The 17,066-nt window shown below is 60.6% G+C and overlaps 1 protein-coding gene across 1 annotated transcript in view; it reads left to right on the top strand.

The window, feature by feature from the left end:
* The first annotated feature begins 251 nt into the window (after positions 1-251).
* The window catches only part of THSD4 (thrombospondin type 1 domain containing 4), a 399,410-nt gene continuing 382,595 nt past the window's right edge, over positions 252-17,066 (top strand). The window contains exon 1 of the mRNA XM_070054744.1: positions 252-351. The gene's annotated coding sequence lies outside the window, so the exon portion shown is untranslated. The remainder of the gene's footprint in view (positions 352-17,066) is intronic.

Below are 17,066 nucleotides of genomic sequence, written 5' to 3'. Positions count from 1 at the left end.
CGCAGCGCCCTCTCCCGGGGTGCCGCCTTCCCTCCGGCGAACCTTTCCCTTTCTTTCGCCCGGCCCCGGGCGAGGCTAGGCGTGGGTCCCACCTATGCACCTGCCTGGCACGCACTCGGAACGCCTCTCATCACCAGGTCGGCCTGGTGCTGCGAGGATGGGGGCGTCTTCTTGTCGTCCCCGCCAGGGGGCGCAAGCGGGGCCCGGGGGCGGGGCTCGGGGCGGGGCCGGGCGCCCTCGGATCGCGAACCCGAGCCCGAGCCGCCCGCAGCCCGACGCTGACCGGGGCGCTGGGCTGCCGGCGGCGGGGACCACGCGCGGCGCGGAGGCGGCCCCGGACGCGGACGCCAGGTGAGCCGACGGCGTGCCCCGGCCTGCGCTCTGCGCCCCCTCGCTGCGCGGGGCGGGGGAGGGGGGTGTGTCCGGGCGCCCCTTCTCCCTCCTGCCGGTCCCCGGAGTCTGGCTGCGTCCCGGCTCCGGCCCTCGCCCCTGCAACCCCGGACTCGGACGAAGCCCCCGGCTGGGGGTGGCGGTGCCTTGTGCCGTCCCGGGGCCTAAGAGGAACGGCGGAGCGCGCCCCCCAGCTCCTGCGCCCTCGCCTGGCGTGCCCGCGCCCTGGCCCCTGCGCCGGAGCCTCGCCTTCACTCCGCCGGGGGCCGGGAGCGGGTGGGTCCCGGCCCGCGCGGCTGCAGCGCCGCGGCCTGGGCCCTCGGACCCGCGCGCGCGCGTGTGTGCGGCCGCCGAGCCGCTGCGCGCGGCGGCCCCGGAGCCCGAGCGCGGGACGAGCGCCTCCCCGGCTCGGACCTGCGTGCGGCTGCTTGGCGCGCTTTGCCGAACGGCTTTGGCACAGCTCGCTCACCTTGGCGCTTTACAGATGTGCGAGTGAAGTTTATATATATATATTTGGAATAACATCAGCGCTGACTTGGGAAAGGCAAGTCCGCGCGCTCTTGGGCCTGCCTAGCCTCAGTCTGTTGGGTCTCGTGGTTTTTAATTTTAATTTTTTTTATTTTTTATTTAAGTCCGTGCGCTCCTTCCAGGGCCGCTGTTCCAGCGGTGCTCGCCTCCGCCTCGCCCCTGGCGGGCAGAGGAACTGAAGCCTCGGGCCCCGCTGGATGCCCGCTGGGATGCCCAGCGCGTGCAGTGGCCGCCGGAGCGAGGTCCTGGCTTCCAAGCGGATGCGGCCGGGCACCGCGATCCTCCGTGGTGGCGGGTCCTGCGCATCTGCGCTGCAGAGAGGGTCCTTGCGGGGGGTGGGGGTGGGGTGCCCTACCCAGTGAGGCAAACATTTAAAAAATGTGATTTAAAATGCAGCACGACTCAGTTCCTATAGATTTTTGTTGGCACCGAAGTTAAATTCCTTTGGAAAACAACAGGAACAAAAAAATCCTAGCCCCAAAATTAATGCGCAGGAGCAGATGGGAGGCGGGGGACGGTCGCCGGGAGCCTCTGCAGGGCTGGGCCGTGGAGTCTGGGTGATGGCAGGACCCCCGGGTGGCCGCACCTGCTGCACAGTGCCTCCTGCCCGCTGAGGAGATGTCCTGGCTGGCAGCCGAGTGTGGGGTTGGGGTGAAGGTCAGGGCTGCAGATTCTGACTTGGAAGCGTGTGTGGCTGGCTGTTGCCACCTGGCTCCCTGTCCCCTACACGTCTCTCTCCAGCCCATTCCAGTGCCCCAGCAGCCCCGTCCCGGGCCCCCACGTTTATAGCTCATTCATCACAAAGTCCTTTCCACATTCTTCTGTGATGTCTCCGGGAATTATTTCCCTGTCTCTGCTCCCTCTGCCCCCCCGCCCCCCTTAAGCCCTGTCCAGATTACAGTAATCATCTCTCCTCCCCGACTCCTGGCCAGGAGTGGCTGGCTTGATTTTAATCCATCATCGTTCATGCTGACAGATTAATATTCCTCAGGTTCTGATTTCACCGCGTCATTCCTCTCCAGAAGTCACAACGGCGCCCCAGTATTCACTTCCATTTAACTTCTCTAGAACGTGTTCTGGGAGCGGGACTCCGAGTGCCAGGGACTGGCGCTGCGTGCCGGGGCTTCCACCGTGATGGGTGCAGGGTGTGTGCGCGCGCACAGCACACCCAGGACACGGACGAGGGAGAAGTTCATTCTGTGTGGGGGGAGCCAGGACAGAGCTGGGCTTGGGTGCCCCAGGAGGGGTTCAAGGACATGGGTGGGCTTGGGGACTGGGGTTGGGGGGGGGGACGCTGACACCAGGCAGAGGGTGGAGAAGGTGCGGGAGGGAGGTGCCTGCGCCAGGACCCGCCTTTCTCTGGGCATCGGGACCGTTTGGTAATGCTGGTTGCTTTGCTGGTTGTTCCTTGCCTGGCACCGTCGTCTGCCCACTCAGCCACCTTGTCCTGGAGTGGGCTGCCCCCTGCTCTCCCTCCCTGTCCGCCGCTCCGCTGCGTGCTGTACACCCGTGTATCCTCCTGGCTCAGCCTGCAGGCGCCCCAGTGGACAAGCCTCCACCCTGGAGTCCTGGCTGCCAAGCCTCGCAGACTCCCCCTGGGCCTCTCCCCTGCCCAGGCAGCAGAGACTTGGAACCAGGTGACCGTCTCCCTCCTCACCTCCCCCACCCTTCCTCTTGCTTTCTGTGATGCAGGATTGCCGTGTTTCACTACCGGGGGGCCGAGGCGCAGAGAGAAAGGGTGCCTGTGTTGAGAGAGCGTGCGCTCTGAGAATGATGACTCAGACTTTTCTGCTGGGAGCTGGCGCGTGCATGACCCAGCGTAGGTTTGGGACAGACCCCGGCTGCCGGATGCTTCCCCACGTACATCTCCCCCACCCCGGGTCCCGTTCTCCCTCCTCCTGGCCTGCACAGCTCCTGTCCTGTGCTGGTGTCCCGGCCTCCCTCTGGCCTGGGCCAGTGAGCGCTGGTTGTGCAGTGGCAGGTGCCGCTGGCTGTGTGTTCCTTCACTCCCTGGTACCCCACACCCTGTGACAGAGACGTGGCTGCGCGCTGGGCTGACTCAGGCTGTGCGCCAGGGTCTCAGAAGCCCGTCCGTAAGTCGGTGTTATTTTCTGAGCCCAGTTCCTTGCTGGAAGGCAGAGTTGGGCTCTGGTGGAGGAAGTGCAGATGCTGGGGTGAGGCAGGGCTCCTGTGAGGTTCCTGTGAATGCAGGTGCGTGGACGCACCTGCTCTAACCCTGCGTGGCCCCTTCCATCTTGGCCTTGGCTTTGACTCCAAGGAGTGAGTGGACCGAGCATGGGGGGCTGAGGCCAGGAGCAGAATCCTCCGTGGGTCAGGGGGTCTGAGAGCCCCTGCTCCTGACCCTGACTGCTCAGGGCCCCAGCCCCGCCTCGGCCTCGCTGTGCCTTCCTCAGGACTTGAACAGGTGCTTCGAGGGGAGGAGGGGGGTTCCAGGGCCCCAGGTGCCAGGAGTAAGAAATGTCCCCTCCTCAAATGAGGAGGAAGTCATAGGAGAGCCCAGCCCCCTCCCTGAGTGAGGCTGGGTTGGGGAAAGAAGCCCTTCAAAGAGCAGGCCGTGGGCCCCGCCCATCCCAGCCTCAGTTTCCTTCTGTCACTCAAAGCCTGGAGGGCTGGTGTGGGGACCAGTGCAGGAGTCAGCTGGGCACTGGGCCAAGCCTGGGAGGTAGGAGCCCAGTGTTACTTCCTGTCCATCTGTGCTCAGAGCTGTGTGGGTACCCAGTGTCACGTGTGTCCCATGTGTGCTCTGAGCCTGGTGGCTGTCACTCCCTGTCCCATCTGTGCTCTGAGCCTGTGGGTACCTGGTGTCACTCCTTGCCCCTTCAGTCCTGTGTGCCTGGTGGATACCCAGTGTCACTCCCTGTCCCATCTGTGCTCTGAGCTTGGTGGTTGTCACTCCCTGTCCCATGTGTACTGTGTGCCTGGTGAGTACCTGCTGTCACTTCCTGTCCCGTCTGTGCTCTGAGCTGGGTGAGTGCCCAGTGTCACTTCCTGTCCCATGTGTACTATGTGCCTGGTGGTGCCTGGTGTCACTTCCTGTCCCATCTGTGCTCTGAGTCTGGTGGGTGCCTGGTGTCACTTCCTGTCCCATGTGTGTGCTCTGAGACTGGTGGTACCCAGGGCCACTTCCTGTCATATCAGTCCTGTGTGCCCAGTGGTGCCTGTTGTCACTTCCTGGCCCATCTGTGCTCTGAGCCTGGTGTCACTTCCTGTCCTGTCTGTACTGTGTACCTTGGTGGGTACCCGGTGTCACTTCCTGTCCCGTCTGTACTGTGTACCTGGTGGGTACCCGGTGTCACTTCCTGTCCCGTCTGTACCGTGTACCTGGTGGGTGCTTGGTGTCACTTCCTGTCCCGTCTGTACTGTGTACCTGGTGGGTACCCGGTGTCACTTCCTGTCCCGCCTGTACCGTGTACCTGGTGGGTGCCTGGTGTTACTTCCTGTCCCATGTGTGTGCTCTGAGACTGCTGGTACCCAGGGCCACTTCTTGTCTTATCAGTCCTGTGTGCCCAGTGGTGCCTGTTGTCACTTCCTGGCCCATCTGTGCTCTGAGCCTGGTGTCACTTCCTGTCCCGTCTGTACCGTGTACCTGGTGGGTACCCGGTGTCACTTCCTGTCCCGTCTGTACCGTGTACCTGGTGGGTACCCGGTGTCACTTCCTGTCCCGTCTGTACTGTGTACCTGGTGGGTGTCCTGCAGGCAGCTCGTGCTCCAGGTCTGTGTTCTGGAAGTCTGTTTAGGATCACAGGCCCTGAGGGCCAGTGCGCAGTGTGTGTGTCAAGGGCTGAGTGATGCAACCTCATCTCCAAACCAGGACCCCCACCCCTCAGCTGTGCTGTGCCAGTAACAACGCATTCCCCACCCCAGGGTCCCCTTCTGTCTCCCCCCACATAGAGCTTGTAGGGCAGAGTGCAGCCGTCCCCTGTGTTCAAGTCGGCTGTCTTGAGAAGGTGGTCCCGTCTCTGCCTTTGCCCTGTGCGGGGTCTTCTAGCCCAGCGTCCGTCTCTTCCTGCCGCCTCTTGGCAGCGGATCACCCGTGCCTCCCAGGCCGAGTATGCCTGAGCCTGCTCCGCTGGGCGGGGCTCGCGGCCGTGAGCCAGGCTTGTGCTGCCGCGTCCTGTCTCAGAAGGGTGGCAGCGCGCGGCCGGCCCCGTCCTCCCGGACCTTGGCCGGCTGCCCGAGGCCCGGCCAGCAGCGAGGGCCGGGGACTCATGGCTGCCCATCTGATCTGCTGCCAGGGGAGTAGAGGGCAGCCCGGGCTCCAGTCCTGACCTGCTCCAGGTGGGCTTGGAATGCTCCCAGCTCGGGTAGGGATTAGGGCCTGAAAGGAGAGGAAATGAGATGTTAACCCTTCGGGCCGGCCAGCCCCGTCTGTCTTACCAGGAGAGGGCAGAGGGTTCACTTCTCTGAGGGGGGTGGGGTGGGTACAGGGGCTGCACACCCTCTTTCTGGGGAGGCTTCTGCAAGTGACCAGGTCCTGGCCGCTGTCCTGGTCCCCTGAGATGGAGCGCCTCTGACCGCGTGGCGCAGCCGCCCAGCCGTGGGGTGGGTGGGGCCTCCCCCTCTCCCAGGTCAGGCTACAGTGTGCCCCTGACCCCGCTGGCCGAGGTCTTGACCTCAGGTTGCTTGCTGAATGGTGGTGAAGCTGAGGACCCGCCGCAGCCCCTGCCCACCGTGGGACCTCCTGCAGGCCCGGCGGCTGTCCCCAGGGCTGCAGGTCTTTCTGCACTGGCTGTGACCCAGCAGCCCCAAGAGCAGGGCCCGGGGGTGGACGCAGCCTGGCTGGGACACCGCCCCGCTCCGCCACTCTCTGGGTTCCTCTGAGCTCCGTTGCCTTGCCCGTGATTGGGGCTGACCATAGTTCCCTCTGCCCTGCCCTGGGAGCTGGCAGGGGGCCTGGCCACCCCGAGAACAGGAGGCTGCCTGCGGGTTCTACCAGGAGCCCGGGGCATGGGTGCGTCTCCACGGCGGAGGTTCCATTGCAGGCTGCACACTGGCCGCACCGCCCTTCTCTGCCTGGTGTTAGCCGTGTGTTGCTCAGGCCCGGCAGGGTGCTCCAGGAATTTGTGGGCAATGGAGCTGAAAGATGGGTTTGTTGAGCTCTGAGCGTGGTGTTTTCATTAGGCGAGGTTTCCATGAGCATTTTGGAGACCTGTCGTGGGTGTCGGAGTGAGGATCCAATGTTTGAGTTCCAAGTCATCTGACTCCACTGGCAGACCGCTTAGTGAGAGCCTGGGCGACAACCTCTCTCTTTCTCCCTCCCTCCCTCTCTCCCTCCCTCCCTCCCTCTCATCTGCAAACACACGTGCATAAAATACCCACAGCACTGGGCGGAGCTGTCTTCTCCTAGGCACCTGTTTATGTTTTCTTGTTAGATTTACTTATTGTTTATTTGAAAGGCAGTGTCAGACACAGATGCGCGCGCACACACACACACGGGGTGGGGGAGGGAGGGAGAGAGGTCTTCCATCCGCTGGTTCAGTCCCCAAATGGCTGCCACAGCCAGGGCTGGGCTGGGCCAAAGGCAGGAGCCAGGAGCTCCAGCTGGGTGTCCCACATGGGTGGCCAGAGCCTGGGCACTGGGCTGCCATCCACTGCCTTCCCAGGTGCGTTGGCAGGGAGCTGGATGGGAAGTGAAGCAGCCGGATCTGGAATGGGTCCTCGGATGCTGGCGTCACCAGTGGTGGCAGAATCTACTGAGCCATGACGCCACCCACCTGCTTATGTTTTTTATGTAGCTTGTACACATTTGCCTGCCAAATACAATTTTGTGCAACCATCTCCCTGCTGTGGGCTGCAGCCTGGACTCCTGCTGCGGGGCTGTGTGCAGCCTTCATTTCCCTGTCTGCGAAATGGGCTTGTACCTTCTGCGATGGAGGGGGCGGCACGTGGGTGTGTTCACTCCCATGAGGACAGGAAGGGCCCCCGCATCCCGGAAGCCCCCGTGTTGGACGGCCTCTGGTGATTCAGATCTCCTCATGGGATGAACAGGCCGGGGTCCGTGCACTTGGCGCCCCTGCGGGGTCTCACTCCCACATCGTCCTGTCCCTGGCCCTCGGGGCTCCCTCCTGCGTTGCCCGCAGGTCACGCGCCACAGAGTGTTCTGCTCTTGGTGTTTGCTCAGCCAGCGGCGGCTGTGACGGAAGAGGTGGAGGCTCGGGGTTGGCTCACTGGCTGGGCTTGGCTGACCCTTGGTCCAGATGCTTGCAGTGTTGGACATCGTTTTAAATGATAGGAAGAACGATTGTTAAAATATCACAGTCATTCCAGAACTCCCATATAGTGTTCCCACAGGGCCTAATTCACAAGTCCTCTCAAAACATCGTGGGTGGAGCTGGCGCCGTGGTGCAGTGGGGTAACACCCTGGCCTGAAGTGCTGGCATCCCATACGGGCACTGGTTCGAGACCCCGCTGCTCCACTTCCGATCCAGCTCTCTGCTGTGGCCTGGGAAAGCAGTGGAAGATGGCCCAAGTGCTTGGCCCCTGCACCCTCGTGGGAGACCTGGAAGAAGCTCCTGGCTCCTGGCTTCAGGCTGGCTCAGCCCTGGCCGTTGTGGCCAATTGGGGAGCGAACCAGTGGATGGAATCTCTCTCTCCTTCTCCCTTTGTAGCTCTTTCAAATAAATAAATAAGATCGTTAAAAAAAGCAAAAGATCGTGGCTGTTTGTTAGCCTGGGTGGCACGACACAGATGATTACTTAACGCAGATTGTGACTAAGTGGTCGCTCTAATGAATGAAAACGTTTAAGTCTTGCTGTTTAAAGATCCGGGGTCCACCGGCCTCATTAACGCAGTGGCCTCTGTGTCTGCGGCTTCCATCTCCCCCAACTGTGGGGCGAGATTATTTGGAAAACAACCCAAACATGGCATCCGTACTGAGCACGTGCAGAATCCCCCCTCGTCCTCCCCCAGACAGCACCGAGAGCGGACGATGCAGGCGGCCTGACCCCTCTGCGCGCTCCACCCTGGCCGCCCTCCGCGGTCTCCCCCATCTCGGGCTGACATAAGCCCCTTCCCTCGTGAGACGCCCGTCTGGGGAGCTTAGCTGTGGAAAGTGAGGGTGCGATGAGGGGCCGCCAAGCTGACGCGGGGGTGACGTGGGCTGTGCGCACACGCGGCGCCGGGGTTCCTGGGTCTGCCCTGTGCACAGGCTGAGCCCCGTTCTGAAGTTGTCGTTGTGGTTTTTCCACACGCAGTGGCGTCACTGCCCTTTCAAACAGAAACAGAAACAGACGTCAGAGAGCAGCTTCCCTCCGGGTCACCAGCTCTCCCCTTGCTGTGCAGTCTGCCGCCCAGAGCCAGGCGGAGGGCCCAGGATGGCGCCGCCAGCTGGGTGCAGACCCCGCTCGCCAGCCGGGAGCCGGGCGCCTGGCCTGCCGGCTGCTCTGCCATCCAGGGCTCCTGGGTGCGTCTTGGTTTGGGGGATTGCAGCGGTCAGGAAGCCAGGCCGCCTCCAGGTGGACGCTCCGTAGTCTGAGGGAGCGGGTACTGTGCAGGGGTGTGGAGCACAGTTTGTGTTGTCCAGGGGTGCAGTAGCTGCATGAGCCTCTGTCCCCAAGTCTGGCTGGCTGGCCAAGCAGGCGAGGCTGTCCTTTGGCCGCTTGGAGTTTCCATGATTGCACTGGGTGGGCGGGCCTGGCACCCTCCCCGCGTGTTGGGGGCTCCCGGGTCTGTGGGGCAGTGGTCTTGGAGCCAACAGCATGGGTGTCGAGTGGTGACTTTGCCGCTGCCCCCCAGTCCTCACTGGGTCTGCGTTCCCAAGTGGGGACCACAGGGTGTCCCAGGGCCTGTTCCTCAGCTGGGCTGTGGGGGCGATGGACGTCCACTCGGCTCCGTGGACAGGGAGGGAGGACCTGTTGGTGTGGAGCCACATAGGCGCAGTCACAGGGCATCCAGGAGCCGGGACTCCCACTCCCGCCAGAGGCAGTGGTGACCCCTCCCCCGTGGGGGTGTCCACGGAGGTGGAGTTCTGGCCATCGAGCCCCGCCCCCACCCCACCTGGCTGGGGAAGCAGTGAAGGGAGGGGTTCGAGGAGCCCCAGATGCCCAGTTTGCATTGGGAAATCACCAACTCGTGAGAACCAGGAGGAGCTCAGAGTGCAGGGCAGGCCGACCCCGTGACCCCGTGACCCTGGTGACCCCGGTGAGGACCATCCCACCGAGGTTTCACAGACGCTTCCGTGGTGGCCGTGCCTGTGATCAGAGGCACAGAGAACCTCAGCCAAGAAATGGACAACACCGAGAGCCAGAGTGGACAGTTCAGTGGATTTTTTAAAAAGATTGTACTTATTTATTTGAAAGGCAGCATTACAGAGAGGCAGAGGCAGAGAGAGAGGGAGGTCTTCCATCCGTTGGTTCACTCCCCAGATGGCTACAACAGCCGGAGCTGAGCCAATCCAAAGCCAGGAGCCAGGAGCTTCTTCTGGGTCTCCCATGCAGGTGCAGGGGCCCAAGGACTTGGGCCATCCTCCACTGCTATCCCAGGCCACAGCAGAGAGCTGGATCGGAAGTGGCGCAGCTGGGACTTGAACCAGTGCCCATATGGGATGCCAGCACTGCAGGCGGAGGGAGGCTCTGCCCGCTACCCCGCAGCGCTGGCCCCCAACATCAGTGTAATTTTTAAAAAATTTTGTTGTGGCTGCTGGCGCTGTGGCACAGTGGGTTAAGCTGCCACCTGTGGTGCCGGCACCCCATATCAGAATGCCGGTTGGAGTCCTGGCTGCTCTGCTTCTGATCCAGCTCCCTGCCAGTGTGCGGGGGAAGGCAGTAGGTGATGGCCCAAGTACTTGGGATCCTGCCCCCGTGAGGGAGACCTGGCGGCAGTCTGGCCCAACCCATCTGGGGAGCGAACCAGCAGATAGAATCTCTCTCTCTGTCTCTCTGTCTCTGTCTCTGTCTCTAGAAAAGGGATTATTGGACAATTGCACGTACTTAAAATTGATGCTATGATTTCTGAACACGTGTGAAATAGTTATGCCTAGCTATGAGCCCGTCCTGAAACACTCAGGTTCCGTAGTGAGAACGCCTGGCGTTTCTTCTCAGTGGCGCTGGCATTAACTGCCTTCACCTCGCCAGGTGACAGGTGACAGGTGACGTGTGACATGCCCCTGCAGTCTGCCCCTGGGACCCCCGTCTGCTGCCCGCCCCCAGCACCACGGTCCCCTCTGTCCCATGATGTGTTGTTACATTTTCACAGTGTCATAGTTTTAGGTTGCACACACAGGTGCCAGCGTGCGGGCTTTGTGGCCATGCCTTAGTGTGCGTCGGCCGGTTCCATTCACGCTTTCGCCGGGACAGGGCTCCTGGCCTTGGGAGGCAGCCCGTGGACACACAGGCTGGCACCCTGCCTCGTCTGTTGTGGGCGGGGCAGCAGTGAGCGTGGGGTTTCCAGATCTTGGGTAAGTCCTCCAGGGTGGGGTTGTGAGTCCCGTGGCAGCTCTGTGTGTAGCTGCTTGAAGAGCTCTGTCCAGTCAGGGGCCAGCCTTGTGGTGCAGTGGTTAAGCGATCACCTGCAGTACCAGCATCCCATATGGGCGCCGGGTCATGTGCCGCCTGCCCTGCTTCCAAGCCAGCTCCCTGCTTATGCCCTGGGAAAGCAGTGGAAGATGACCCACATCCTTGGGCCCCTGCACCCGCATGGGAGACCCAGAAGAGGCTCCTGGCTCCTGGCTTTGGCCTGGCCCAGCCCTGGCCATTGCAGACATTTGGGGAGTGAACCAGTGGATGGAAATCTCTTTCTCTTTCTCTCTTTCTTTCTCTGTCTCTTTCTCTTTCCCCCTCTTGAGAGTAGCCTGAGTTTGCATGCCCCTGTGATTTGGCGCTGAGCGTGTTCCCTGCGTCTGTCGGCTTCTCCACGTCTTCCTTCGAGAAACGTCTGTCAGGTCCCCTGCCCGCTCTTGCCTGGGGGTTTCGTTGTCCTGCTCTTGAGTCTCTCCTCGAGTGTTTGGGACGTCAGCCCTCACTGGTCGTTGGATCCACGCGTCCTCTCCCAGGCTGTGCGCTGTGCCTCTGCCCTGCTGACTGCTCGCTTTGCTCTACAGAAGTTTTTTGCTTTGCTGTGATCCCGTGTGACTGCATTCTGTGTCTGTTGCTTGCACATTTGGGGTCCAGAACAAAGTAGTTTTGCCCCAGACAGTGCTGTGTGCTGCTTTCCTATGTGCTTTTCTGTGGTTTTACCCTTTCCGTTCTTAGGTCTAAGACTTTACCCCTAAGTGGAAATTTCAGAACTGAACCTGCAATAAGTAACTGAATTCTCAGTGGGTGGATTACCGAGCAGAGACGAGACGAGAGGGTAGAGTCGTTGCATGAGGAGGTGAAGCAGTAGAAATGCCTTAGCCAGCCCAGCAGAGAGGACGAGGACGGAGACGGGGCCTGAGGGACTCCGTTTAGGGTCCTGAGGAGCAGAGAGGTCTGGGGGCATCAGCCTGCCCCACTTCCCGGCTTCCGTGGCCAGATGGTTAGGATGGTGTAGTGTTGGATGGAGGGGCAGCAGGTTGGCCACTGGAACAGGAGTCTAGGTTCATCTGATTTTTCAATTTTTTTAATAAAAGATTTATTTTATTTTGAAAGTCAGAGGTATGGGGTGGGGGAGACACACACACACACACACACACACACACATAGATCTTCCACTTGCTGGTTCACTCCCAAATGGCCACAATGGCCAGCACTGGACCAAGCCGAAGCCAGGAGCCAGGAGCTTCGTCTAGGTCTCCCGTGTGGGTGGCAGGGGTCCAAGCACCTGGGCCATCATCTGCTGCTTTCCCCAGGGCATTAGCAGGGAGCTGAATTGGAAGTGGAGCCATTGAGACTCGAACTGGCAGCCATATGGGATGCTGGCATCTCAGTGGTGGCTTTACCTGCTATGCCACAATGCTGCCCTCTCATCTGATTTTTGATAAAGTGTATGAAGGTACTTTGAAAAATGGAATTAAGGTACATTTATTTTGGGGGCCAAAAAAAATCTGGAATCCAGGCATAGTTTTTTCATAATACACGTTTTCTGTGAATTTTTGAAGACCCTTTGCGGGCATGGGTCCCGGAACCGTTTGCATCCAAATGCACCCATCGTGTACTGTCATGCCGCAGGAGCTCCTTGCAGCGCCGGGTGCAGGATCCGAGCAGCCCCCTCCCGGCTGCAGATGTTGGGTGAAGCTGGCGAGAGGACGTGGCCGTGGCGCTCGCAGGAGGGCTGCGAGGAGCCGGGTTCCAGAGTCGCCGGGGCCGCGCCTGTGCTGCAGGCTGGGCGGCTGCTGCTCTGCTGCTCCTGGGGGGGCGAGGGGGCAGCACTTGTGTGGGGGCGGGTCTTGACACCTGGGTGGGAGATCGACAGGGCAGAAGGCACCTAGGACCAGAACACCAGAACACAGTGGGTTGCTGGGGGCCTGTGTCTGAGTCAGAGGCGGACCCGGTGGGGCATACCGGGGAGAGAGCAGCCGAGTGGGGCCACAGCCCAAGTGCCCTTCAGTGTCCTTGCAGACATTCCGGATCCACCGCCGGCGGGCTGTTTCCTGTTACACTCTTCATCACGCTCCGAGTTCTGCTCTCCTCACTCAGGCCTGGGCAGGGGACTGTCAGGGAGGTGGCAGTGCGTCCCTGTCACTCACCCTGCCTAGCAGCTCGCACACCGGCCAGAGCCAGCAGGGCAATGCAGGTGATTCACAAGCTCCCAGTGCAGAGTGCGGCGCTGACCCCCAGTGGCTGAGGCACACGGGGCCAGGGTGCGTCCCCGCGGAGCAGGTGTCTGGGAAGAGAGGAATGTCCTGGACTCTAGGTTGGAGCTAACCCAGAGCGAAGCGGGCAGAGCTGGCCAGTCAGATGCCCTGCGGGCAGGGACCCTGGCTTCAGCCTGCATGCTGGCCACCAGGCTGATTTTCTCCTGAAGCGAGCACAGGTGTGTGGTCAGGAGACCCCGAGGCAGGCTAACGTCCCAGGAGGATGAGCCATCGGCAGAGCGCAGCCGCCTACCTCCCAGCCTCAGTTTCCCTCTCTATAAAATGGGCACAGCAGTGACCACTGCCTCGGAGAGCTGCCTCTGTGATTTGATTTAAAAAGTTAGCAAAACTTTTCAGCTTTATTGTATTTATTTGAAAGGCAAGATGTCAGAGAAGGAGAGAGAAAAGGATCTTATGTCTTCTGGTTCATTTCTCAAGTAACCTCATAGTCTGGGGCTGGGCCAGGCTGAGGCCAGGAGCTCCATCCGGGTCTCCCAGGTGCCTGGCAGGGGCCCAAGTCCTTGGAGCATCATCTGCTGCGTCCCAGGTGCGGTAGCAGGCAAAGCGGAGCGTCAGGGCGCAGACCAGTCTCGTACAGGACGCCGACACCACCAGCCGCAGCTTAACCCACTGTGCCACAGGTCGGCCCCGGACAGTGTCAGCTCAGTGGGTCAGTCACGTGGTGTACACGTAGTGGGTGTTACCTTTTAAACCCTGGTTCTAACTTCCTCTCTAATTAGCTGCCGCACCTTCTACAAAAAACCTTCTTACAAGGAGTCGTCACAAAATTTATGGAGAATGCATATGATGAGGAAAAAAACAGTGGATTTTAAATAATTTTTTCTGCTTTTTTTAAACAAGATTTATTTATTTATTTGAAAGGCAGAGTTACAGAGAGAGGGGGAGAGACAGAAATAGAGATTTGGCCGCTGGTTCTCTTCCCCAAATGGCCACAACAACCAGGGCTGGGCCAGGCTAAAACCAGGAGCCTGGAGCTTCCTCCAGGTCTCCCGCATGGGCGCAGGAGCCTAAGCACTTGGGTCATCCTCTGCTGCTTTCCCAGGCACTGAGCAAGGAGCGGGATCAGAAGTGGAGCAGCCGGGACTCGAACTGGTGCCCGTGTGGGATGCCAGCGCTGCAGGCGGTGGTTTTACTCGCTAACGCTACTACGCCAGCCTTTAAAATTGATCTTGAACATTGCTGAGGAGATGCTTATGATTTCAAGTGAAAAAAAAAAAAAGCAAACTAAAGTTGAACGTGCGGTTTCGTTTTGGTAGAAACAGCGTGTGTAAAACACGCAGATGGTGTGTGTAAGCGTCACACATGGAAAACAGCAGCCAGACGTGGCTCGGGAGACAGTGAGCTGCCACGTGTCTTCCTGCAGTCTTCTGTGCTTTGCAGATCTCCCCGGTGGGTGCCAGCAGTTTCATGGCGAGATCCCCTCACCGTCCCAGAATGCACACCGCCTTTGCTCGGCTCCCATCAGCGCGAGTCCCGCGTGGCTCTCTCTGGGGAGTGGACACCATGCTTGGCTGCGTGCATTTGTTCCTTTGCTGTGGGCGCACCTGGCGCTCCTTCTGCTCCCAGCACTCCTGTGCACGTGTCAGGTACACGGATGGAGCGAGAGCCCGTGTGTGGGTGCACCTGGCGCTCCTTCTGCTCCCAGCACTCCTGTGCACGTGCACAGGTACACGGATGGAGCGAGAGCCCGTGTGTGGGTGCACCTGGCACACCTTCTGCTCCCAGCACTCATGTGCACATGCACAGGTACACGGATGGAGCGAGAGCCCGTGTGTGGGCACACCTGGTGCACCTTCTGCTCCCAGCACTCCTGTGCACGTGTCAGGTACACGGATGGAGCGAGAGCCCGTGTGTGGGTGCACCTGGCACTCCTTCTGCTCCCAGCACTCCTGTGCACGGTGTACACGGATGGAGCGAGAGCCCGTGTGTGGGCGCACCTGGCGCTCCTTCTGCTCCCAGCACTCCTGTGCACGTGCACAGGTACACGGATGGAGCGAGAGCCCGTGTGTGGGTGCACCTGGCGCTCCTTCCGCTCCCAGCACACCTGTGCACGTGTCAGGTACACGGATGGAGCGAGAGCCCGTGTGTGGGTGCACCTGGCGCTCCTTCTGCTCCCAGCACACGTGTGCACGTGCACAGGTACACGGATGGAGCGAGAGCCCGTGTGTGGGTGCACCTGGCGCTCCTTCTGCTCCCAGCACTCCTGTGCACGTGTCAGGTACACGGATGGAGCGAGAGCCCGTGTGTGGGTGCACCTGGCGCACCTTCTGCTCCCAGCACTCCTGTGCACGTGTTAGGTGTACACAGATGGCGCGAGAGCCCGTCTGCTGGGGGGAGGGATGGAAGGAGGCCTGGCCCTCTGTTGCCGTCTGGCCATGGGTGCTTGTGTCCAGCGTGGCCGGAGGAGCCTGTGTTGGCGTTGGAATGAGATTGATCCGCGTCCTGGGTGAGGCTGGGCAGCTCATCAGAGTGCCTCCGTCCCCCGCTCGGCTCAGCTGTGCTTGTCTGGTCTTCCCTCCTTTGATGGTCGTAAGCCGGGATCGCAGACTGCCCTGGGCAGAGGGCACGCCCACCGCTGAGTCCATGGGTTGAAAGGCTGCACTGGGGCCGTGGCTGTCTGACCCCTCGGCAGGTTGCCTGTGTCCCAGTGCCGCTGTTTCTCTTGGGGATGTGAGAGTGGGGTGGGCGATGTCATCTTCAGTGTTTATTTCAGGAACAGCGAGCAGCTTCTGCCGCAGAGTCAAATTGCCATTCAGATGCCCGGCTGGGCGACAGTGCAACCCAGGCAAGGAGGGTGGGAGGCCCTGCTGTTGTCTCCGACACCTGCTGCTGTACTGGCACCACGAGGATAGATGCCAATTGTTTTTTAAAGAAGATTTATTTATTTGTTTGAAAGACAGAGTTACAGAGAGGATGAGGCAGAGAGAAAGAGAGAGGGAGAGAGAGTTTTCCATCCAGTGGTTCACTCTCCAAATGGCCTCAATGGCCAGAGCTGGGCTGATCTGAAGCCAGGAGCCAGGAGCTTCTTCTGGGTCTCCCACGCAGGTGCAGGGGCCCAAGGACTTGGGCCTTCTTCCGCTGCTTTCCCAGGCCATAAGAGAGAGCTGGATCGGAGGTGGAGCAGCTGGGACTTGAACCAGCGTGCATATGGGATGCGGGCACTGCAGGCAGAGGCTTTACCCATTATGCCATAGTGCCGCCCAGATGTCAGGTTTTTTTTTTTTTTTAATAATTTTGTTTATCTAGTTTGTTTATTTGAAAGGCAGAGAAGAGCAGAGAGGTCCCACCCACTGGTTCACTCCCCGAATGCCTGCAGCAGCCAGGAACTCTGCCCAGGGCTCCCATGTGGGTGGCAGGACTCAGCGACTTGAGCCCTCACCTGTGGCCTCCCAGGGTGCACCTTAGCAGGAAGCTGGGGTTGGAAGCAGCATCTGGACTCGCAGCAGGCACTCTAGTGGGAGGCAGGCATCTCCGTGCTACACCAACACCCTGAGGAAGAGGTCCCTGTTGCGAGGGAGGAGGAGACGCTGGGACAGCTGCCAGGTCAGAGGTCAGCATCCCGCGGCGTCACGGGAGAGACCCACCCGGGCCTGTCAGATGCCGTGAGTCCGTTAGCCCTTGGCCCGGACCTGGGGAAGCGACGGGGCTTCCTCTAGCACTTTTTGCGCTTTTCGTCTGCAGAACTGTGTCGTCCCAGCTGGGAAAGCCCATGCAGGGAAGCTGGAACAGGCGGCTCGTTGCCTCCTGCATCTGCCTGCCTGATCGTTCTCCCCCGAATGTTTGCCCTGGTTACCTGGGCAACATTTTCCAGGACTGGAAACAAAGATGGAGCGCACCCATGTTAATGACCTTGAAAGTGATGCAACGGCCATGGAAATCCTTGACTAATCTGTGCTGATTACCTAATTTCCTCAGGTGAGGGAGGAGGCCACGCCGGCTCAGACAGCTGCTCAGGGCTTGTTGCTGGATCACATGCTTGTGGTTCCCTGCGTGGGGAGAGACGGGGCAAGGTGGGGCTCTGAGGCGCCTGGGCAGAGACCCTGAGCCCAGCACCCGTGGGGAACCTGGCAGCGCTGCCCCCAGCACGGTGAGCAGGCAGCTCCCCCGGTCCTCCATGCCCAGGGCAGCGTCTCCTGCATGGCTGCGTTGATTGACAGCTGCCCCGGAGGCCCTGGGGTGGACCCTCCGTGGAGCAGCACCCACGGGCACTGTTCCTGGGTCGGGGTTTCTCCACGTCTCCTGAGCACAGCAGAGGCAGATGGAGACAGACGAGAGCCAGCCCTGCCGTGTGAAGGCAGAAGTCCGTCCGAAGGCTGTGCACCTGTTTGTCCAGCTGTGTGAGCAGCCGCCTGGTGCGCCTGCATGGAGGGGTGGCGCCCGGTGCCTGTGGAGGGGA

Source organism: Oryctolagus cuniculus, chromosome 12 (assembly GCF_964237555.1).
Source record: "Oryctolagus cuniculus chromosome 12, mOryCun1.1, whole genome shotgun sequence".
Classification (NCBI taxonomy): Eukaryota; Metazoa; Chordata; class Mammalia; order Lagomorpha; family Leporidae; genus Oryctolagus; species Oryctolagus cuniculus.
The sequence above is the reverse complement of the archived record's forward strand: the minus strand, read 5'-3'. Positions and strand labels throughout refer to the sequence as shown.